We start from the raw sequence: 25,079 nt of genomic DNA on the forward strand, positions 1-25,079 counted from the left end.
GTTTCTGATAACTGTTATAGTCTCAAAAGGGGGCAGAACACGAGGAACAGAGTAGGAGTTCAGCAACACGTTTGACTGAATTAAGAATGGATGTGAGCAGAGAAAAAGTAATTAATGGTGAGCTAAAAGATGCACTGCTGCTTCTATGCTCCCCAAGCACCTAGATTTCAGAGTGAGGGCAGAGAAACGCAATGGCTAGTCAAGTGCGACATACTTGTTTCAGATCCATAAAAGAAAAATGTTCCTCCAAATAAACACAGCTACTTGAGTATATAGCACAATTATGGGTGCTATTTGCAATTTTTTTTTGCTTGTCTGAATTTTTTTTTTTTACTATTTCTCCATAATTATGTGACAATAATATTAACTTTTGCTTCAAAAACTAAAAAAAATAAAACCTATCCTAAAGTAGCTGGAGGACAAAATGTCTATGAATAACAAGGGCTAAGAATGTTTTTCCTCTCACTTCAGCTAGGTCGGATTTGGAGTTTAATTTTTGGCTCTGCCTTTTGCTAACCCTGTAGCCTTCTTCATGCTGCCTCCCTGCTCGGAACCACACTTACTAAGTGGAAATGACAACACTGTTTGGTATGTAAGGTAGGTGGGAAGGAGAAATGTACAAACTATTTAGTAAGTGATAACTGCACAGGGTAGAGTAGGCACGCAGGAAGTAGTCTAGCTAGCTGAGCACAAGCTTCAACTTACTATGTTTCTTACATTTAACTTTGAAATTTTTAGTTTTAAATTCTAACTGTGGCTTCACTTTTGTTGTTTTTGATGTACTGCTATTATTACTGCTAATACTCCTACCCCGCCCTGTGTGTGTGTGTGTGTGTGTGTGTGTGTGTGTGTGTGTGAGAGAGAGAGAGAGAGAGAGAGAGAGAGAGAGAGAGAGAGAGAGAGACAGACAGACAGACAGACAGACAGACAGACAGACAGACAGACAGAGAGACATGTAGCCCCAGGCTGGGATCACTCACTATGTAGCCAAGGGTGGCCTTGAGCTTCTGACTCTCCTTGTGTCTCCCTCTTGAATGCTAGAACCACAGGCTTACCTAGTGCCAGGGATCTGCCTACCACGCTGGCCAAGTGTGCTACCAGCCGAGCCATGTCCCCAAACTCTAATTGTGGCCTCTGATGTTGGATTTGCTCCCAAATTACATTTCTTTTCTTTTAAACGTGCTTGGTCTATGTACCCTCGTAACTAAGATTACTTCTGAAAAGTAAACCCACTTGACACATATTTGTTTGTGTTTGTTCAGCACATCAGACACTGTATTAGGGATAATGTAGTTAGTAAAACCTGTATTGATACAACTCTTTCAGCCTTAATAACATGAGTGGTTCCTGGGCACACACAGAGTTACTATGTGTCACATACATTATTATAATGGGATTATAATATTTCCTAATAAATGATTTTTAGTGTTTACAGATATATGAAAATAATTTTGTAAAGATTAGCACTGATTATATTATTTAAAATATGTTTGACAATGGTTTCTTACATAAATTTTAATATAATGGGATACTACACAGCTATCACAAACATAGCTGCAGAAGTATATTTAATGGTATGGGAAAATGTTCATGATATTTTGATAAATTCAAAAGATAAAACCTCATGTTAAGTAAGAATCTGTTTATCTAGATCTATTTGCCTAGCTATCTCTGTATCTCTATAATAGAGTATGTCTGTATAAGTAAAAACCTTAAAAACACTCCAAATATTATGATTTTCTGTTATTAGTGAGTGGCCATAAACTACTTTTCACAATAAAATCAATGCATACATTTTATTATTTTCAGTTCTGGGGATTAAATCTAGGGCCTCATGCATAGTAGGCAGGTGCTATGCCACTGAGCCACACCCCAGCCATCGTTTTTAAAATCATGCCGATGCAGGACTGATTTAAGGAGCCTTACAAGGAGTGAGTATTTCCGTAAGCTTATCAAAGCACAGGCAGCACTCCTCCGTAGCACTCAGACCAGGAATGCCATGCTTGTGAGCATTTCAGTAAACACATATAAATATGTTATTTTAAAGAACCAGCTCTCATCTAATTCCAGCACTCGGGAGGCAGAGGCAGGCAGATCAATGTGAGTTCGAGGCTAGCCTGGTCTACAAAGAGAGTCCAGGACAGCCAGGGCTACACAGAAAAACCCTGTCTCAAAACAAAACAAAAGAACCAGCTCTCAGCCTGTGGAGACCCGTAATGTTTAAGTTTCTCTTCTTCACTATTTTCTTCCTTCTCCTGTTGTAACTTTTGATATTAGATTTTTTTTTCTTTTTCCTACCATCTGATGGATACTCAGATAAATGAGCACTGTGCCGAGCCCTGCTGTGCCATGCTGTGTCACGCTGTGCCGTGCTGTGTCATGCTGTGCCTGTGCCGTGTTGTGCTATGTGGTGCCAGGCTGGGCTGGGCCTTTCTCTCTTTCCCCTTTTCTGTGAGTTTGAGGCCAACCTGGTAGTCTACAGAGTGAGTTCCAGGACAGCCAGGGCTTCACAGAGAAACTCATAGAGACCTACTCTGCTTCCCTGAGTGCTGGGACTAAAGGTGTGTGCCACCACACCGGGATCACCTTTTCTGACCATGGTTGCTCTTTTTCTGCCTGTGTTGGCTGAACCTCCCATGTTTTGATACATAGTATTTTATTTTCTATTTTTCTGCTACTTTTCTCAAGATTTGGACTATTTTAGAGTTCATTTTAAATCTGTAGCGCTAAGAGAAAATAATCTGCACAGGTTTGCTTCTTTGAGATACAGTTAGAGGAATATAGTTGTTATAGATTTAACATCTGCCCCACCCCCAAATACACTTTGCCATGTTGAGCTTTTAATCCACAGTGTGATCATCACATTAGGTGAGGCTTTAGCAGTGAAGTCAGGAGCCAGAGTCTTAACAAAGAGATCCTGGGAAGCTCTTGGCTACTTCTGCCATGTGGGATTACAGGAAGACAGTATTCTGTAGTTTGGAAGAGAGCCCTCACCCACAGTGAGTATGGTGAGAAACAAAAAGTTTTTTTCTTTATATTATACCTAGCCTGTTATGGTAGCCTGAACTTCCTCAAACAGTGCTTAAAAAAAAAACAAAACAAAAAAAAAAAAAACAAAAAAAACCAACCTTTCTTTTTGTATTTAAAATATTAATATTTAATACTATGTAGTTGTCATATGGATTCTGAAGTTTCACTAAACTCATTAAAGTAAGTTAGATCTCAGCTACCAAGATGGCTCGGTGGGTAAAGGTTCTTGGTGACAAGGCTGGGATGACCTGACTCGATCCCCAGAGCTCACGTGTGGAAGGAGAGAACTGACTCTTACAAGCTGTTTTCACAAGCAGGACGGCATGGCCTATGTATTGAGTTCTGGGATAGTCTGATCAACAGAGTGAGACTTTTCTTTAAAAAAACAACAACAACAAACAAACAAACAAACAAATAAATAGTAACAATAATAAATGACTCATTTCTGAGGCAGAGGATTCTGGGAAAATAGTGCGGTAGGAAACACTAGGAATCTACCTCCCCACCTGGACCGCAACTGTCTTGGCAGATCCTGCCTTTAAGGTACCTGTTTTCAAGTATAAAGGCTTCAACTTTCAGGAAAGAGCCTGATGGAATTCCTTTCAGTCTGTTCTTGGTAAAAATGCTAGCTACTCTTTCCCAACAGCCCATACGACAACCCTCATGTCCAGTGGTTATGCACACTCTCCTGGATGAGCCTGGGACACGGTATGGGAGGCAGGATAGGCACAAAAGACTCTGAGCAACAAACACTGGGGACCAGGGCGGCGTCTATGCTCTAACGGCCAACTGTAGCTCCTGAGCCATAAGGGAGAGACACAGAGGCAACTGCAGTAGTCATTGTGGCAACTCATCACAACCGAAGCAACTTCTGAGAAGTTTAAATGATCAACCAAAAGCCAACCATGATGATTTAGGCCGGTAATTCCCAAATTGAGTGGGTGAGGCAGGGTTATCGCAAGTTCTAGGCTAATTTAGGCCGTATGGTAAGTTACAAGACTGTCTGAGCTACATAGCTAGACTCTCAAGAGCAACAAGCCAGGGATGTCTCTCAGTGGCTAAAAGCTTACAGAGCATGTGGAAGGACCTGGATTTAAATTCCAGGCTAAAACAAACAAACAAACAAGCAAATAAACAGTCAACACTTTTTCCTTGCAAATTTGTCTCTTTGTTCCTTTCTTTTTCCTTTTTTGATTTTTGGGGGTTTTGTTTCTTTTTTTTCTTTTCTTTTTTTGGTTTTTCGAGACAGGGTTTCTCTGTGTAGCCTTGACTGTCCTGGACTCCGTTGGTAGACCAGGCTGACCTTGAACTCACAGCGATCCACCTGCCTCTGCCTCTCGAGTGCTGGGATTAAAGGCGTGCGCCACCATGCCCGGCTGGGTTTTTTGTTTCTTTGTTTTTGGTTTTGTTTTTTCCAGACAGGGTTTCTCTGTGTAGCCTTGGCTGGCCTGGAGTCACTTTGTAGACCAGGCTGGCCTTGAACTCACAGCGATCTGCTTCTTTATTCCTTTCTTGAAATCAAGTGTTTAAGAACTAGGATGTTGTTTTAGATATTTTCTGCTGCTGTGATAAAACACCATGGCCAAGGCAACATATTGAACAGGGCTTATTTTGGCTTATGGTTCTACAGGGATTAAAAAGTCTACCATGGTGGACAGCTGTGACAACAAGTTGCAGCCATGATGGCGGGAGCAATAAGGCGAGAGCTCATACCCTCCATTGCAAGCACAATGCAGAGGCGGCAAAAGAACCGGAAGTGGCGTGAGGCTTTTAACGCAGTCAGCCCCCTCCCACTCCCCCTTGCTTGGCAGGGGTCTGTCGCCAAACCCTTCCCAAACGGAAGCTACAACCAGGGACCAAGTGTTCAAGTGCCTGAGAGTGTCGGGGTATGTTTCCTATTCAGACCACGGCAAATGCTCAACAGCCAGTGCTCATTTGTCACGTTCTAAGTCAGGTCATAGGCTCAGAGAAGGCCTAACATCCCACTTTTAAAACTTGCAGCTAGTCTCTAGTATAAGATAGCTTACAACGGTATTTAAGGGGGAAAAAAAAAAAAAAAAAAAAAAAAAAAAGAAGAAAGAAAAGAAAAGAAAAGAAAAAAAGAAAAAAAAATGGGGAATGATTCCATCCGTGAATTAAATTCAGTTTTGTAAGAGTACTGCCATAAACAAATTAAAGGACATTCAAAAAAGAGAGAAAGAGGAAGAAAGATTGAATCCATTCAAAAATTAAACTAACAAAGTCTAAAAAAATAAAATAACTGCTTTAAACACACTCAAAGTCCTAAAAGAGGATGTAGAGAAATTCAGAATTTTACTATGAACAACATAAAGGTTGGAAGACAAGAAAAGTGGAAAATATTTGTGACCTAAAAAGTGTAAGAACTGAAACAAAACAGTTCCACCTCCCCCAAATACGCAGATACAGAGTCTGAGCGGGCAATACAATTTCCCAACTTCAACACAGTAGGATTATCCAGTCCGAGGAACAGAAAGAAATATAAAAATGAATATAAAGGAATCAGGCAGACAAAAGTATATATTCTGTGGTCCTCAAAAGAAAAGACTACTGCAAGGGGCAGAGTACCACACACCACATAATGGTAATAGCTGAATCCCCAGATTAGGTCAAAAACACAAATATAAAAATCTGCCAACCTAAACCAGCAGGCAGCAATGTATTACCCCCAGGCGCCACACCGAGATAGAGTTTCTCTGTGTAGTCTGCTGTCCTGGAACTGGCTCTGTAGGCCAGTCTGGCCTCCAACTCACAGAGGTCCACCTGCCTCTCTGCCTCCTGCACGCTGGCTGATAAGGGATAGAGAGATGGGTAACCTCTTGTGAGGCCAGCCTGCTCTACAGAGCCAGTTCCAGGGCATGCTGGGCTACACGGAGAAATCCTGTCTCAAACAAAACAAAACCTACCACCAAACTCAACTAATTCCAAGGGTTCTGAAATCACAGAACCCCTGCCTGCGGAACACGACAACGACACTGTCAAAAGACAAGACAGGGAGGCTTGGTTGGCAAAGGGATGATACATACGGAGTGCCAGCAAGAGGGTTTTTCAAAAGACTATCACCAACTTACTAAAAACCTTGCCAGCGAGAAATAGTAGACTGAAAGAAAAAAGAAGCAATCAATCGAGAACCCTTTAGTCAGAAAAGGTGTCTTTGAAAAATCAGGGAGAGGGAGGGAGGGGCTGGAGACGTGGTGCAGTTGGAGTCTATGGCTGCCTAGTTGTGTGCGTATGACCTCAGCACTTCAGAGACATAGGCAGAAAGCACAGAAATTCAAGGATTCAAGGTCATCATCAGCTGCATTAGACTTGTCTCAGGAAAAGAGAGAAAGGAGGGGGTGGGGAGAGAGAGGGGGTTAAGTTCTTTTTTTTTTTGATAAAGCAAAGTTGTTGACACCAAACTTGCCTTTAAATGCTAAATAACAAACCAGATACGAGGTACACAGTTACAATCCCAGCACTTAGAAAACAGAGGTGGGAAGATGGAGAACTCAGGGTCATTTACACTGTGAGCTCAAGGCCAGTCTGGTCTATGCTGAAACTCCACTTTTATTTTATTAATTCGTGTTTGTTAATAAAAAAAAAAAACACTGCTTCATTAGTTTGTTTGTTGGGTGCATGCACACACTTTCCATGGCATGTGTGAGGGGCAGAGGACAACTTTTCAAAGTTCTGTGCTTCCACTATGGGTTCTAGTGATGGGACATGGGGCATCAGGCTGGACAGCTGAGCCATCTATATATAAGGCCAGATTCTACTTTTATTTTGCTATACGACTCCAGACACTAACATATTAAAAAAAATTCCAATGATCTCCCTGTATTTCTGAGCTTTCAGCATGTGCAGATGTAATTTTGCAACATTTTATAATCATTTGTAAGGTTAGCATACAAAATAATGGGTTTCATTTTCATTCATATCTGCCATTATATTTGGTGCTCACTGGATCCCCTTCGGCATGGCTGTTCCTGATGCCTCCTGGCCCCTCCCACTGTCTCCTTTCCTTGCCACACATAGACAGTCTCATTTCTGCTTTCTTATTACATTTATTCCATTACATTATTTCCCACATCCTTTAAGATCTCTTCCTCCTCTCTTGTGATCCTTTTACTAGTTTCGTGGCTGCATCATACACACTTTTAAATCTAAGTTCTGTACAGAAGAGAAACAGTAACGGTTTGTCGTTCTGAGTGTGGCGTATTTGTCTTGAACTGGAAATCACGTTAAGCAATGTTACAGAGGCATGCAAACCCCTTTTTAAAATTCTACCTTAAGTTGGTAGAAAGTTAAGTTAGAATGTTAAAATATGAAGACAGTAAGTGTATTTCTGTAACTACAAAGAATAGCTGCAGAATATACACAGAAAAATGAAAAGAAATTAAAATACTGTTCTACAAAATTTAACTCAATAGAAAACATGACAGTAATAGAGAAATTGACAAAACTGTGAGTTATAGAGTGAAAAAATGGCAAACCGAATGAAGACGTTTCTTATCAGTAATTACTCTAAGTGTAAATAGAATAAAATTACAATAAAAAGATAGAGATTAATAGAATGGCTTTAAAGACACGATCCAATTATATGCTGCCAAGGTTCACTTTAGATTTAATGCCACAAATAAGTTGAAAATGAAATGACAGAAAAAATATGTCCCAGAAATATCAACCAAAACAGAATATGGGCTGCTGTATCTGTATCAGACAATAAAATAAAATAAAATAAAATAAAAAGAGACAAAGACTGCTATTTTGAGAAAGGAATCAAACCCATCAAGAAAATATATCAGTTTTAAACACAGATTCACCCAACAGTGGGTCACACACATCACATACATGAAAAATTACATACATGGCAAAGTAGTAGATCTGAAGAGAAAGACCGCAAAGCAGAAATTGTAGGAATTTTGCCATTGTTCCAGCAATGAACAAACAATCGAGACAGAAACTCAGCAGGGGAACAGATGACTTGATATTTTGGGCCAAATCAACCTAACAGACATAAACACACTCGATACACCCACATTAACAGTGTGATGACAGATAGGGAGTTCAAGAGCAGAGACAGTAGTCAACGCCTTCATTATGTTCCCCACGTCCCACCCAACCCATCCCAACCCACCCTGCCTCACTTTACACATAATGAGAAAGGAAAGCAACTTGGCTCTCTTATACGCTATCTTGGATCTTTGAAATCATTGCCAGTTCCAAAACATCTGACAAGTGCAGTTTGCTCAGACTCCAACTAGATGACCAGTACATGACCTTTGATAGTGTTCTTCCATCAGTGAGGACAAACTCAAGAGAAAATGGCCCCACTACATATATCCTGCAGCTTCTAGCCAACAAAATGTATGTACCCAAGACATGGTTATGCAATTCATCACATAATTTATTTAATATAAAATGGAGAACAAGTCACATGATTCCCTGCTAAACATGTCTCTCTCGCTAACATTAAGAAACAATACCCTGCCCCCGCCCTCCACCTCACTCCATCAGAGGTCTAGGGGAGGGAGGGTGGGAATGGGAAGATAAGAGGGAGGGGGATAATAAATAAAATACACATAAAAAAGAAAGAAACAACACCCCAACTATCAATGTGTAGTCTCCACTCGCTCAGTCCCTTGCACTGCTTATCCGGGCTTAGACTTTCTCTTCCTTAAGGACTTGAACATTTAAATCAATCTTTTGCTTGTTGGTCTTCTCTACCTGTGTCTAAATTCTTCTACTGGCAATGTCAAAACCCAGACCAAAGGGACCTGCTCTCCTGGTTGACCTTCCTCATAAAGCAAGAGAATATACATTTTCCTCAAGCACACACTGAAGACTCTGACAGAGCATAAGCCAGACCACAAAAGAAGTCCTACGAAATCAAGATTAAAATCAAACCAAATGTCTTTTCTGATTAGTAGCAAAGGCATTTTAGAAAATTCAGTAATACATGGTGGCCTAGTTCCTCCTCCTGTGGCTGTGATAAAAATTCCCCAACAAAAGCAACATGAGGGAGAAGGGTTTGTTTCATCTCACGGTCCAAGTTAGACTTCATCATGGTGGGCTATCAAGGCAGCACGAGCTTTAAGCAGATGGTCGCTTTATACACAGTCAGAGAGCAATAAATGTGCATGTGCTCAGCCTGATTTCTGTAGTCCACAATCTTCTGCCAAGGAAATGGTCCCACAAGCAATTAAGATGGGTCTTTCCATGTTAAGTACGATAATTAAGATATCCCCTGACAAAAATGTCAAGAAATTGGTCTCACAAGTGATTACAGATTTTGTCACATTGACAATTAACACTAACAACCGCATGTGGAGATCAAATAATGTGCCCTTGAACAATCAAAATATTCAAGAGGAAATTAAAAGGGAAACTGAAAAATATCTGTGGATAAATAAAATAGAATCACAGCATACCAATTAATAGATTTCTAGAAACACACGTCTTACCAAGACTGAGTCAAGAAGAGATAGAATATACTAATAATGAGTGAGGACATAAAGTCAACAGAATTTTTCCTGTCAGATAAAAGCCTAGAAAACATGGCTTCACAGTGGGCCTCTATGGACCATTTAAAGAGGGAAGACTGATTGTATTAGTAACTTTTCTATTACTATGACAAAACATGATAACAAAGGCAACTTCCAGAAGGAAGTTTAATTGAGGTTATGGTCCCAGAGGGGTGAGTCCATCATGGAAGGGAATTAGCAGACATGGGAGCTGGAGTAGCGAACTGAGACTCACACCATGGACTGAAAGCACAAAGGGAGTGAACTAGAAATGGCCCTAAACTCTTACACGGTCCTTAAACTGTCAAAGCCTGCGCCCAGTGACACACTTACTCCAACAAGGCCCCACCTAAACATATGCAAACAGTGCCAGCAACTGAGGACCACGTGTTCTAATGCCTGAGACTATGGAGGACATTTACCATTCAAATCAAAACACCAATATTTCTCAACCTCTCCTAAGAGGACTAAAGAGGAAAGGGGGAAATGCTTACTCGTTTTATGAAGACAGCATGACATCTACACTAAAGGACAATGTCACTACAATAAAAGAAAATTACAGGCAAACACAGGCATAAAATTCTTCAACAACAGAACACCAGCAAGCTGAATCCAACAGCACATTAGTGATCATTCATCACGGTCGAGAGATTTAGTTCTGGAAAGTAAGAATTGCTCAACAAAAATCAGTCGCTATGATGTGCCATGTTAACAGACTTAAAGAAGAAAACCTACTATGATCCTCTCAACTAATACAGAAAAAGCAGCAACACTAGGAAATAAAAATAATTAATCTCAGACACAGAAAAACACCATATATGAAAAACCCATAGTTAACATCACACTCAATGCTTGGATTAGTTAGGGTTCTCTAGACGCACAAAACTGTGAGAATGAATATATACATATTGCAAGGGGATTTATTACAGTAGCTTTTAGGCTGTAGTCTACTTGTCTGACAGTGGCAGACTCTCAGGCAGAAAGGCCAAGAATCTGGTAGTTGTTCAGGCCATGAGGCTGGATGTCTTGTCTGGTCTTCGGTCTGTACCGGGAGCCCAGTGTAGTAGGTTCTAATACCAGTGAAGGAATAACGCAGCAGGAGAGACGAACTTCGCAGCTAGAGTGAGGACATGCAGGCAAAATATAAAATATCCTTTTATGTAGGCTGCTATGAGAAGTTATGGCCAAGATTTAGAGTGGACTTTCCCATCTCATAAGATCTGATCAGGGAATCACTTCACAGGCCTGCCCAGCTGCTTGGGTTTCAGGTGACTCCAGATGTGGTCAAGTTGACAACCAAGATTAGCCATAACAATGCTGAAGGGTTGAAAGTATTTCTCCTAAGACCAGGAATAAGACAAGGATGCTCACTCTCACCTCTTTCAGTCAACAAAACCCAGGATGTCAAAGCCAAAAATAAGTTACAAAGGAAAAAGGAAAACAAAGGTTATCTGAAAAGGGATAAAGCAAAAGTGTTCACGGATGACTGGTTTCACATGTATAAAACCCTGATGTCTCTAGTCAAAAATTAGTATAATTGACACATTAATTCAGTAAAAAATGAGATTAAAAACCAATACATAAAAATCAGTAGTAGTTTTTTATACTAACAACAATGGGAACTATCAGAAAAATAAATTAAGAAATCTCTACCACTGACAACACCCACCAACAAAAATTATAAATAAACTTTGCCAAGGAGATGAAACATTTATATGCCCAAAACAACAATGAAAGGAACTAGAAATGGCACAAAGTAAATGGAAATACATCCTGTGTCATTAGATTTGAAGGATTAATTTTGATAATATGTCCATGTCGTCTGAAGTTATCTATACATTCAATTTAATCTCCATCAAAATTCCAATGTCACATTTCACAAGAACATAGAGATTCCTAAACTTCATACGAAACCTCACAAGCCAAAGCAGTCTTGAGTTAAAAAAAAAAAAAAAAAAGCCTTAGTTACAAAGCCACAGTACCTTGAACAGGACAGTCCTGTCATAAAAACAAACACATCAATTAATAGAACAGGAGAAAAAGCCCAAGGCTACACATACAATGGGAAAATGACTGTCTCATCAATGAATGGTGCTGGGGAGGGCAGATAGCCACATGTACAAAAGTTAAAACGGACCATTTTCTCATGCAGTACATAACAATTAGCTCAAATTCACTAGTTATTATTATTGCCTATTATTTATTTTGTGGTGCTGGGGTAAAGCCAAAGCCTCATGCATGTTGGACAACTACAAAACACAATATAATTATAATATAATGTATGATTTCCCCCATCCCTTTCCTTTCTCCAAACCCTCCCTTGTACCCTCTTACTATATAAGGAAACCAACAGTAAGAAACCAACTATCAAAAAATTGAGGAAGAATCTAAGTAGACATTTCTGAAAGGAAGACCTATAAATGGCCAACACATGCACACTGTCATTAATCACCTGAAAAATGCAAATTTCAACAACAAGCTATCACCTCATATACACTATAAAAATGACAAAAACAGGAGCACTGGAAATGGCATATGAAAAAATACATGGAAACTTTGTGCCTGGTTGGAAATGTGAGTTAATATGGCAATATTGCAAACAGCATTGTGGCTAAACAGAATTACCACAAGACACAACAGTCTCATTACTGGTTAAATCTGCAAAAGAAATGAAGTCATCTTCTCAACAAAAGAATTGCCTGCTCATGTTCACTGCAGCACTATTTGTAACTACTAGGATGCTGGCCCAGCATAAGTGTTCATAATCAGACAAGTAAAGAAAATGTGGGATAAATAGAGATTATCTAACAAAATAAACTAATGAATTCTAACAAAATGGGGGAAACCGTGTAATTTGTAACAGAGGACATGAACACAGACAATATTATTTTACATAAACTACACCAAACACAGAAAGACAAAAGCTATGTTATAAGCATTAAAATAGAACAGAAACTCCAAAAATAAACTCTACGAAACAGTCAAATGATTTTCTTCAAGGGTGCCAAGACCATTCAATGGGGGAGAAAAGACAATTTTCTTTTTCAAGAAAACATGTGTAGAAAACTAGATATCCACATGCAAAAGAGAAAGCTTGGACATTTAACATCAGACATAGAAATTAGGTTAAAATGGATTAGTAATACAAATGTAAAGGTTGAAACCACAAAACTCTTCTAAGAAAGCACACAGCAAATTCTTCAATGTGTTGTATTTGACAAACACTTTCTGACTACAACATACTAGGCACAAACAGCAAAAGAAAAAAAATTATCTCATCAAACTAAAATTTTCATGAAAATGAGAAGCCTTTTTTGGGCTTTTATCAATAAAAGTAGAAAGGGAACCAACAAAATGGGGAAACAGTTGCAAACCACAGATCTAATAAGAATTTGAAATCAAGGTGTCCAACATGTAGCCTAGCCATTTCGAACTTAACCCAAGGCTAACAATCCCATCATCTGAGTCATCCATAGGAGTCTACTTGTATTGAGTGTTACTTCTCTTGGTTCTAGCTAACCAAAGGATTTTTCTTGTGTCTATTTTCAGGTTTAATTGTGTACCTAGTATTTAAGCCAGTCCTTAGTTGGTCTATTTTAGGTCTACCCTTCCTCGCAAACATAATCAAATATCATGTCCTTCTTAGTAGCGTTTCCATGCCAACATGTTTGATTTTTTTTTCTGTAATTTTTTGAAACTTTGTAGCCCCTGAGCAGCCTTTAAATGGAGATCCCTCATGCTACAGGAATTCACTTCTACAAGTAGCTGTACCTTTAAATGCCAGACTCATCAGATATCCCCCAAGTTGGCATCATAATTTTCTAGTATTTTGTTATTAACGGCTAAGCTCCAGGTTCGTCTACTTTATACCCTTTTCCCAAATATTTTCAGTGGGAGGGATAATCCAAATTACTTAATGTAGAAATCAAATTCTGTGTGTTACTTTTAAAGGATTACAAAGTTCCTGTATTTATGTGTGTGCTTGTGCATGTGGGTATGTGTTTATGGATCAGTAGGTGCAGGTGTATGTGTATACGTGAGTGTATGCATGCAGAAGGCAGCGGACAACCTTGGGTGTCATCCTTAGGTGCACCGTCCACTTCCTTTGAGACAGGGTCTCTTGATGGCCTGGAACTCACCAATTAGACTAGACTGGCAAGGCAGTGCACCCCAGGGGTCCTCCTGTCTCTGCTTCCCTAGCACGGGGAAGGCAGACATACCGCTATGCCTGACAATTTTATTTGAGGACTGAAGTGTGAACCTTATGCTTGAGGGGCAAGCACTTTACCAATGGAGCCTTGCCTTCAAGCAGTGGATAATACTCAAAGAGGTATTTACCCGTCCAGGTGAAATTGCACAAAATGGTCAGGAGATTATTTATATTTTGTTTGTTAAAATTGAAAAATTTAGGTTGTCTCTTTAAAATGAAAATTCCTAGCTGGGCATGGTGATGCTTGCTTGCAGTACCAGTATTTATGAGGTGAAGGCAAGAGCATCAAGAGTTACGTCCAGGCTAGACTGATTGCACGAGACCCTGTCCTACAACAGCAATAACAACAAATGCCAAATAATAAAATGGAAATTCTTGCATTCTGTCTCCAGTGCAGCTGACTCAGAATTGTATTTTACGCCAAAAGTCCCAGTTTTCTGAGGGAGGGGGCTTACTTTGGCAAGAAGAAACACTGCCCTAGTTTTTCATTGTCCTGTGTACTACAAAGGCACTTTCGCTTATAATGATGTTTGACTAGCCATAAGCTACCACTTTATAGATGAATTAATGGAAACCTCACTGCCCTTTAAAGAAAAGCTCCTCATGTAATCTGCATCTGTAAATGTAAGTTAAATCAAGGAAAGACAGATTAGGACAAGATGCTGCATTAGCCCAGCAGTCTTCTTTAAGGGGCTGGACAGACATACTGTATATCTTTCACACCTATATCTAGACTTTTACGTAAACATAAACTATTAGCCTGAAACAAGAGGCCTACACCCATAAATGTAAAAAATCCAATGGAAAAAGTCAAATGAAGAAAGTTTTGTCTCATTAATAGGACCCTAGTTCACAATGGGAAACTTCAACAACAGAAACCATTTTATCATTTCTCTACTAACATGGGGGAATTTCATGATTCATCAGATCAAAGAATTTAAGGTCAAGATAGATGATAAGGATAGACATTACAGAATATATTTTAACTTAATCATGGCTCTTAGCTACATTTCCTATTAAAATTAAAATTTCTTATTGAAATGAAAATTTCAAGTTTAGAAAAAAAATTGAGGAAAATGTATTCTCTCCTATTGCTCCTTGACAACTAAAGGTTTGCAGCCAGTCCTTACTTAGTTTTACTTTAGCAAAGGCAAATATAGTAGCTTTTATTAGCTCCAACAGAGGCATTTGTTATTTTAAATCCCTTAATAAGACTAAGTATGCTTGTGCTTATATAAAATGATATTAAAAATCAAATCTCAGGGCCTTGTGCAAGTCAGACAAACACTCTGACTCTAAGCTGGCCAGCAACACATGAAAATATTACCAATTTCCTTGAATATGATTTCTGAAATGTAGTACCATATTGTATACATCCTTGCTGGAAAAAAAATACACACGCACATGAACACACACCCTCCTATACACACACCAAAATGCATATATCACACACACACACACCCTTACACACTTTTATCTATCCACTTGCCTAGATACACAACTACATAAACACACTCACCTACATACATACACACACACACACACACTTCCAATTGTGTTCTTTCGTGTGCTGATAGGAATTTTTTTGTATTAAATTTTTTTTTGTATTTTTAAATTTTACTTTATTTTATTAAGTTTGTTCACTTTACATCCTGATTGTAGCCCCCTCCCTCGTCTCCTCCTAGTCCCACCCTTGCTCTCTCTTTCCTCCTCCTCTGCTTCCCCTAGTCCTCAGAAAGGGGGAGCCCTCCTCCCCTACCATCTGACCCCAGGATATCAAGTCTCATCAGGACTGCCTGAATCCTCTTTGCCTATAGACTGGCAAGGCCACCTTGCCAGGTGATCAATGAGTGGGCAACAGGGGTCCATGTCAGAGGCAGCCCCTACTCCCCATATTATGGCACTCACATGGAGACTGTGCTGCCTTTCTGACATATCTGAGCAGGGGGTCTAGGTCTCTCCATGCACTGTCCTTGGTTGGTGTGTCAGTCTCTGCAGGTCCCCTGGGCCCAGATTTGTTGGCTCTGTTGTTCTCCTTGTGGAGCTCCTGTCCCCTTCAGGTCCTTTTATTCCCCAACTCATCTCCCAAGTCACACTGTGCTCTGCCCCAAAGTTTGGCTGTGAGTCTCAGCATCTGCTATTCTTGGGTTTGGAAGCCATCTCTTTATTCCTTGTGCCCATGCTACTGCGTTTGCAGGTGGAAGTGCACTTAAAATTATGGCTACTTTCACAACATGCTTTGAGTTATGGATATAATTCTGTTTCACTTGCCAGTATCCCCACAGCTCTTGGCCACCTCTCACCAACATTGAGCAAGGGAAACCCCGTACCCCCACCCCCCATCACTTCCTCTCTTAAAGGTTCCATTTCTTTGCTTCTACCTTAACCATCATTTCCACCAAGATTTCCAGGAATAAGCTCTCCTTTTCTTGATGGAGATAACCCAAAGTATGGAGGCTGATAATTCATTAGCAGAGACGTGACTGGCAATCACTCTCTTCTTGTCATGCTTTTGGTTTTTTGTTTGTTTGTTTGTTTGTTTGTTTATATGTAGGAAAACACAATGCAGAGGTAAAGGATAGGGTTCAAGAAGCAAAATCATTTTACTAAGTGAAAAAGTACTTTGGTAAAATTTCATATCATATTGGCAGTTAATGTTTATGTATTAGATATGTATATGTGTGTGTGTGTTTGTGTGTGTGTGTGTGTGTGTGTGAGAGAGAGAGAGAGAGAGAGACAGAGAGACAGAGAGAGAGAGAGAGAGAGAGAGAGAGACAGAGAGACAGAGACAGAGACAGAGAGACAGAGAGAAACAGAGAGACAGAGACAGAGAACACACCTCATGTAACCCTGGCTGCTCTCAAATGTGTAGCCAAGGATGGCCCCCTACCTCCTCCCATCTCCCAAGTGCTAGCATTCCATGGCCACTTTAGACTTCAAGGCTTCATGCAAACAGTGCTATAATTAACGAAAATAAAAATTTGGGGGAAACTTGGTTTGTTCGAAATCCTTGGCTTTTGTCATAAATCTCAGACATCTCAGGCATTTCTTGTGTTTTCTTTTTAACACTAGAAAATAATTTTAAGATTTGACTCAAGGGCTTAGAAAAATTATTTTTATTTTCTCTATAAGAGTGAGAGTATAAAGGAGCACAAGAGGAACAGAACTATTTGGACTTCTCTCTTCCATGCCGTCTCAAACATTAAAAAAAAAAAAAAAAAAAGATCTAGGTGGGAGCTCAGCACGTTATATATGAATAAAAAGAATCAGAACAACTCTGTACAACACTTTGGGCACTTAAGAGTACATTTTTCGTTAGCTGCCTACTTCTCTTCCTTTGTTCAAATATTTGCAGTGGGGAAGGAAGTCGTGCTGCTGAGAAACAACTCCCACAATGCACTCCTGTCTGTGCTACATCTGAGGCCTCTGCTCATTAAGGATGCCTATGCTTTTTCTCTTTTGTTTTTCAAGAAGGAAGAATGCAGTAATAACTCAAATGCCCAGGCCTCTCCCCAGACATCATATTTCTAACTGTCCAAGAGGAGCTGATTCAAAGTCAAAGGTCAGAGGCTGTGCTCCATTTGCCAGCTGGCAGTAAGCTCCAAGGACGAAGCGTGCGAGAAGCGTGACGGTTCCTCAAGATGCTCATTCACACGGACAGTATCCCCATAGACACCTCAAAGGCACTCATTTTATCTCAGCTTGTGGGGCTGGAGAAAAGGGGTCAGTTTTCTGGAGTGCCCTGGCAGAGCTTCACATGCTACGATCCCAGCTCAGAGGCTGACTTTAGACTAATAGTAAAGCTGGGTAAAGAGCTTCTATTATAGATAAGAGCGATGCACCGTGTGCTTTAGAGCGCAGTCACACACTGAGTAAGGGGCAAACATCTGGAACCAGAGTTGAGGGAGAAACAGTGGCTAGCGTGTGAGCACTCCCTGGAGTGACAGGAAACTTTCAAACGGGAAATGGCCCTAAGCACTGTGTATTAGCAGTTATTTCTGGAGAGTTCCTTTACACTCTTCAACTTCTTTAGATTTTGTGTACTGTCCCTGCACCACATCCAGAATTTGGCTGGTTTTCCTCTTCCTAAACGGCTAAACTGAGACGCTGTGTGTAAGAAATGGAAAGTGACAAGATATGACCAAGGCATTGGAAATCAATCCAAACTAAATGTGCTTCTTAACTATAAGTGAACAGTTGAAAACACTCCTCTTTTATAGCCATGGAGATAAATACTCTGTTTTTATTAGGAAAAAATTGCTTTGGACTGAATAAAGTCATTTGATTAACAAGTCAAAGCAGATGGTTTATTGATGTTTCAGAAAGGAGTTTACAAGGTCTAGTGAAAAAAGGGACTTGGCTCCGAATTAACAAATTACCCTGGTATAGGGAACATTGACAGTTCACTGCTAATAGATTTATGGGCTACTGCTGGGTGTTTCATCCCCATTTGGTTTGTTACAATAAAATATCGTGGCACGAGTAACCTATAGCCTTATTGCAATATACTATAGTGCCCTCTGACACTAAGGGCCCAGTGGCAAAGCTATGTATTAGGTTTTTAATTTGTCTTAATCTACCAGGATCAACACCAGTGTTGCGTTATTTTGATGAGGCTATTTGGTGCAACTAACACATGGCATTCTGGCTTTGGGTTTGCTAAGACTCAGTAAGTTTAGAAATTAAAGTTACGTGTTAAGACCCAGAAATCACTGGCAAAAGGGCAGACAGTGTACACAGATTCTGCTATGATTATTAAACTCAGAAGGAAATATTTCTTGTTTCTTGGGAAACTTCAGAATCATAGCATTTGAAAATAGATATTTAAATAAAAAATTTTCCTAGATGTTTTCCTCTTATCACTTCAAATTTGCTTGATATTTGGTGTTGCCTATTTAATTTGTGTGTGTGTGGGGATATATATGCCACAGGGTGCATATGGAGGTCAGAGGACAACTCTGTGGAGTCTATACTTTGCTTCCATAGTTATTTGAATTCTGGGGATCATGGTCAGCAGACATTCACGGCAAGCGCTTTTATTCCCTGAGCCATCTCATTTGCCAGAACACTGCGTATTAGTGTAGTTTTTTTTTCCCCAAAGATTTAAGAATATTTGTGAGTGTGTGCCCGTGTGTGTCTATACGCCACTGTCGGGAGGATACATGTGGAGGCCAGAAGAGGGTGTTGGATCTCCTGAAGCTGCAGCTACAGCAGCCCCGAGCTCCCTGACACAGGGTGCTGCAAGGCTGACGCGGGCCACCTGGATGCGCAGCAAGCACTCTGACCCCTGAGCCACCACTCTCTCTTCTCATGTTTCCCAGGTCCTCTTTTATGCCTGTATTATTTAAAAGTATTTTGTAGCCTCTGATAAAACTACCTTTGAAAATTCTTGAGCTAGTACTGGTATGCCGGGCCAAAGGATGGTTTGCTTTTTTATTCTGCATTTTCTCATTTACATCTTTTAGCTCCTTTTTAGTGGCATTCCACTCATGGGACTCCTTGGTTGAAGGTGTGTCTCTTTAAGACTTTTCGTTTTACATGCTGTGTGCTGAAGTCCTGTGGGAGTGCTCTGCAAATTTTTGGTCTCAGTGACTTTTAATGTTGATTTCTAAGGAGCAAGGTGACCACTGGTGTTTACAGGAAGCCAGTGTCTCACAGGTTTGCCTACTCTCAATTCTGTCACATGCTCTCTATCTACCTCAGCCCCCCAGCACACCCCTATGTACTTTAATATGGAGTCAGGAGTAGTCTGACTTTTTTTTTATGCTCTGTTTTCTAATAAGATCCTTGATCTTTTCTTCACTTGAGATAAATTATAGGAGAAATTTTTAATTTGAGGGGGTTATTTTGTTGTTTTCCATTGCTGGGCATGTTAAAAACAGTCTATGTAGTGCCAAGCCACATGCCTGGCCTCCAAATCTTGGCTTTATGTGGGAGTACTAGGCTTATTTCCATGTCATTCACAAGTCTAAATCGCTAAGTGCTGAGCCTGGCAGTCTCTCCCAATTATGTTAGCTCACACTTAGTTTATTATCCTCATTTTCATATTTTGGGCCTTATTTTCTTGCTAATTGAGTTATGCATTCAAAAGCACCTCTGGGCTTTTTGTTTGCTTGCTTTGGTTTGTTTGTTTGTATTCACACTCTGCGTAGCAACAGGATCTTGCCATGTAGCCAGGCTGTAGTCCCACCCATCTCGTTTCCACTCACCAGGTACCAGGACCACAGGCATGCCCTACAACAGGTGGCTTAATGGCCACGCTCCGTCATATCGGCAAACCCAGACACAGGAAGCTCAGGTGGCAGAGCTGTGAGTTCGAGGCCAGCCTGAAATCCTATCTCAAAACAAACAAAATGCCCAACCAAGAAATACGAGCAGGGCTGTAAGTAGCCAGTTTGATATAAACTGTAACTTCATCAAATTTATGATTCAATAAGTATTTGCCTTGACATGGTATATTCAACGACACTTTACAATATATTATTACAAATATAGAAAGTGTAATGCTAAACGGCCTCAAACAGATATCAGAAATATGCAGGCATTTAAACATTTCTGTTTTTCTACAGGCTCACTCAACAACCAATAAGTACAGTTAATAATCACCTGCATGTGATTCTCACATCCCTGGCTGCCATAGTCCTAAAATCTGCCTGCAGCCTACTAAAACTAATGGCCTGACCAAAATGCAATGAAAAGGAAGTAGTAGAAGGTAGAATTAAAACCCTGTAGTTTGAGGGGCTAGAGAGACAGCACAGTTGGCTAAGTGCTTATTATGTAGCTTTAAGGATGAGAGTTCGTTCCCCAGGACACATGCAAAATGTTCTGCACCTTGGCTGATGCTTGTCATCTCTGTGTTAGAGAGGTGAAGAGGCAGGTCCCCAAGGCCCCCTGGCCGCAGTCCAGCTGGCCTAGTCAGGGAACGCCACCCAAGGTTGACCTGAGGTTGCACACATGCACTAACTCATACACAAAACAAAAAGCAAAATGTTGATGGATACCCACATCTTTTCCAATTAGAGGTAAGATCTAAAGTGGGGGTGAGAACAAAAAAATCTCCCCCAAAACAAAACAAAAAAATGCCCCATAGGATCTCAAACCTATTTAAGGAAAGTTGTTAATTTGTGTTTGATATAAAAATTTTAATGGCTCCTACAGTCTTTCCTTCCTATCTTCCACAGGATTCTTGACCTCCAAGGGCAGGGAGTCCAATGGAGACCGCCAATTTAGACTCTCTTTCTCTTTGCATACTGTCTGGCTGTGGGTGGGAGCCAGAGGGAATGGAGGCCACCAGGAGAAGATGCTCCACAGAATTAGCCAAGCAGGGTGCGTATGGGCTCACAGAGACTGAAGCAGGAGGCAAGCACAGACCTGCATGGGTCTACACCAGGGCCTCTGCATACATCTTCTGGTTGCTAGTATAGGGTTCTGTGAGACTCCTAACAGTGGATGGTGGTGTTCCTCTGACGCTTTTGCCTACTCTTGAGACTCTTTTTGTCCTACTGGGTTACCTAGTACAGGCCTGATATGAGGGCTTTTGCCTTGTCTCATTGTATCTTGTTTTGTCCTGTTTGGCTGTCTTCTCTTGGGAGCTGCTCTTTTCTGAAGAGGAAAAAAGGGGGGGGGGAGTGGATCTAGGGGAGAGGGAGGTAGGAAGGGCTCTGGAGGAGGGTAGGGAGGGGAACCTGTGGTTGGTGTGTATTATATGAGAGACGAATCTCCTACAAAATAAAAAATAAAAAAAGACGAAAAAGAGAAATACTTTAATATAAAAGTTTGTAGCTTTTCTTTTCTTTTCTTTTGAAACAGGGTTTCTTTGTGTAGTCTTGGCTGTTCTGGACTCACTTTGTAGACCAGGCTGGCCTCGAACTCACAGGGATCTGCCTGCCTCTGCCTTCAGAGTGCTGGGATTAAAGGCGTGTGCCACCACACCCGGCCCATGGTAGCTTTTCTTACACTGTGTTTTCAGAAAAGTAGTTATGACAAAGATGAAAGTTTAATAATGTAATTCTGAGCTATTAAAAAAAAACATGTTTGAGAGGTTGAAGTAGTGAGCTGGCTGTGGGGAGAGATTAGGTCCAATCCCTCAGAGTCTGCATGTGCCTCTGCAGATCTGGGCCCACCTGGCGCTGTGCTGTGCAGCAGGAAGCTACCAACAAACGACGTTTCCTTGAACTTAATAAGCCAATGTCTCTCCTATTGAATGTATTAAGGAACATGCTGACATATTTTGGTGTTCCCACAGACCAGAATTTGCTGATTTGGCAAAATAAAGAGCATAGGTCAGCTCAGAGTGTCATTCCTATTATTGGGAGAATGCTTCCTTTAGAGTCTAAAGTTGAGAACCTTGTCAAAGACCTAATTTTGAGTTGATCCCACACTGGAACTCTAAGGAGTGCGGTGATTATGAACCTGCAGTCCCATCTTTTGCTGATGTTTTGTGTGTGCCAAATGATGAGAAAGGCAGCTCTCTCAGATTTCCACATACACGATGGACAAAAGAGGAGAAAGGGAGAAATGGATCTTTTCCATCCTTCAAAAGGAATTTGGGACTCACCATCACCTGCTTTAAGACAGAACAAACCAATGAAAACTGAACTGACGGTAAAGCTACTATTAAAAAGATAGCTGCCCCTGCGGACGAAGCAAGGATTTCTCAGTCTCAGGTTGCAGTGACGAGGCCAGCATGAACCAAATGCCATCGTCATCAGGGACTTCTGGGCTGAGTGTAGAAGCGGGTCACTTTCCAAGTTTGGTACTTCCTCCTCCTCCTCTTCCTCCTCCTCTTCCTCCAGCACTACCTCTTCTTCCTCAGTTTTCTCCCCAGCCACCATGATTTTTTCCCATGCAGCCTAGATCTACTAACATATATGATATAGATAACCCGGCAATTGAAGTAAAGAAGCATCACTCAGGCACAAACAGGATGAACGAGAGACATCATTCAAAAAGCCAGCAGGCCAACCATGTTCCCAACATGTCGGATGTTCTCAAGGACCCAAATAAGGCCAAGCTTCCTCCTATTGAGAGGTCAGACCTACCGAATGGTAGACCCATCCAAAAGGGAGAGACAGAGTTCACAATGGGATCCAGTGTCTTTGGTGATATCTAATTCACTAAAGCAGAAGTTGCCTTTTCAGATGGTTTGACAAAGGAAATAGACCTGGGGAGTGTTCTCCATTTTCTAGTCCAGAAACTTCATGGTTCTGCCATCTCATCAATTTGTTTTCTATTTAGAAAAGCAAAGGGAAAAACACTGAAGACAAACAAAAAGCTAAGGACGAAAGAAGGGCAGTTTAATACACATCCAAGATACGGATGCATCTGAAGGCAAGAAAAGCAATGGCACAGACTACAGTAACTGCTGCCTTTCAAACTTTATACCATCAAGTCCGCATTAACTCCAGTGGGAGGGCAAAAAGTCAACTACACTTGGAAAAAATAACCTAAGGTAAAATGCATATGATGACACGACACTTTCCTTACAAAATAAGAAGGAAAGGCTTGCGCTGTTTTCAGGTGCTAGTAGGGAAAGATCTGAAATTGGAGTGCATGTTAATTTGCGGAGTTTGAGGTCTGTAGCAGACGACACAGTGCCTGCATCTGGATGCTACCCCTGATGACACAGCGATGAATGCATCTCTCATTGCCGCTCCTTTGGTGACTAGCGGACAGCGAGATACAGGAATTCTTATGATTTGTTTCACTCCTGCCCACCCCATAATAAGATCTGCAGGAATAAAAAGGCTGAAAGAGGATTTACTGTGTTCTCTGAGCTTTCTCCCTTCATCCCTTTCCACTTTCGGCAAGCACTGGGTACTCTCCAAGTGAATCGATCCTACTGTAAAGCAACTCCAGCTTTAATTCTTCTAACCTATCTGCAAGGCTTACACATGAACTCTGGTAGAAATTAACGTTCTTGATTTCCTGTTGGTTTTTCTCTTAAGACTTCGCTCTCCAGTGTTTATTATTCTACAGATGTTTGTGTATCCTCTCCCCTCTCTTTGATGCCTGTTTCTTCTTCTCCTGCTGGTCATGAGAGGAGTATTATAGAAGACAGAATTATAGATTTTCTATTTTCACACTATCTCTAAATTGTACTGTACAACCCGATGCTTTGAGGAAAAAAATGATGCCCAGCAACATGAATTAGAGTATCTAGGCAAGTGCTTGTCTTGGAAAGAAAACTTTACTTTCTATCGGAAAAGGCCTTAAAGTGAATCTTCAGAGTCAGGAAAAACAAGAATCGCTAAGTGATTCAGCCCACCCACAGTGAACTGCAGGACAAGAGGATGCTGGAGTAAGGTCAGATGCCAGGCGCAGCACTAGGCGACTCTGGAGTGGAACCTGCTCTGGTTCAAGGCCAAAATAGAGAAAATGTAATAGCAAGCCTACATGTTAGCCTTAAAGAATAAAAGAAATGCAAGCCTAAGCATTTTTCCTTCAATAAAACCGCACCGAATGAGATGTTTCAGAAAAGTAGTGAAGCGTTTTTAATTATGTGTACCTTTCACGTCTGAACCAAGTGCCACAACTACCATTCCTCCACTTCTTCCTTTTCAGCAGTCTGAGAGTAGAGATGGATGTGCTTAGGCGGAAATACACACTGTCTCCCAACTAGAGCAGGAGTTGTAATAAAAGGCCCTGGTAGCTATAAGTACTGGCTCAGGTAAAGTACTGAATACCCAGTTAGTTCTTACCAAATCATCCAAGCAACTGTAGCAGGAACACATAGAAACATCTCAATAGCTGCCATTCCCAAATTAGCAACATTTTCTATTATGAATTACCTATGGCTTGTCTTTCATCTTGTATTTTTAACCTACACAGAAAAATGAAAGTATATTTAAAGGCACACATGAATCACATTTATGTCATTAAGGGAAGTCTTCAGTAACAACTAGACACAGAAATTATATTTTTGAAAAGAAAATGTTAGCTCAACATGGTGGGTCACACCTGTCATCCTAGTTCCTGGGGGAGTGAAACAGAAGGGTCACTACAAGTTTCAGTCCCTCTCAGGATACATAGTGAGTTCAAGGCCACTTTGGACTAGAAAGTGAGGCCTTGTCTCAAAAAATAATTAAGAAGCACTAAATAATTAAAATGAACTATACAACAGCTGCTGTACAATGTTTTATAGTTAAAAAATAGGACTGGGAAGATGGCTCAGTAGGTGAGGTGCCTGCCGCACAAGTGTGAGGATCTGAGTCACCCCGCCCCCTCCATGGAAAAAGCTGGACATGATGGTAATCCCACCCATCACTGGAAAACTGAGATAGCAGGTTATCGGGGCTCTTTGGCTGGCCAGTCAG

The 25,079-nt window shown here is 40.7% G+C and overlaps 1 pseudogene; it reads left to right on the forward strand.

Annotated features, from left to right (window-relative positions):
• The first annotated feature begins 21,861 nt into the window (after positions 1-21,861).
• On the forward strand, positions 21,862-22,913 carry LOC127209265 (mitochondrial fission regulator 2-like; annotated as a pseudogene).
• Positions 22,914-25,079: the final 2,166 nt, after the last annotated feature.

Source organism: Acomys russatus, chromosome 26, assembly GCF_903995435.1.
Source record: "Acomys russatus chromosome 26, mAcoRus1.1, whole genome shotgun sequence".
NCBI classification, from domain to species: Eukaryota; Metazoa; Chordata; class Mammalia; order Rodentia; family Muridae; genus Acomys; species Acomys russatus.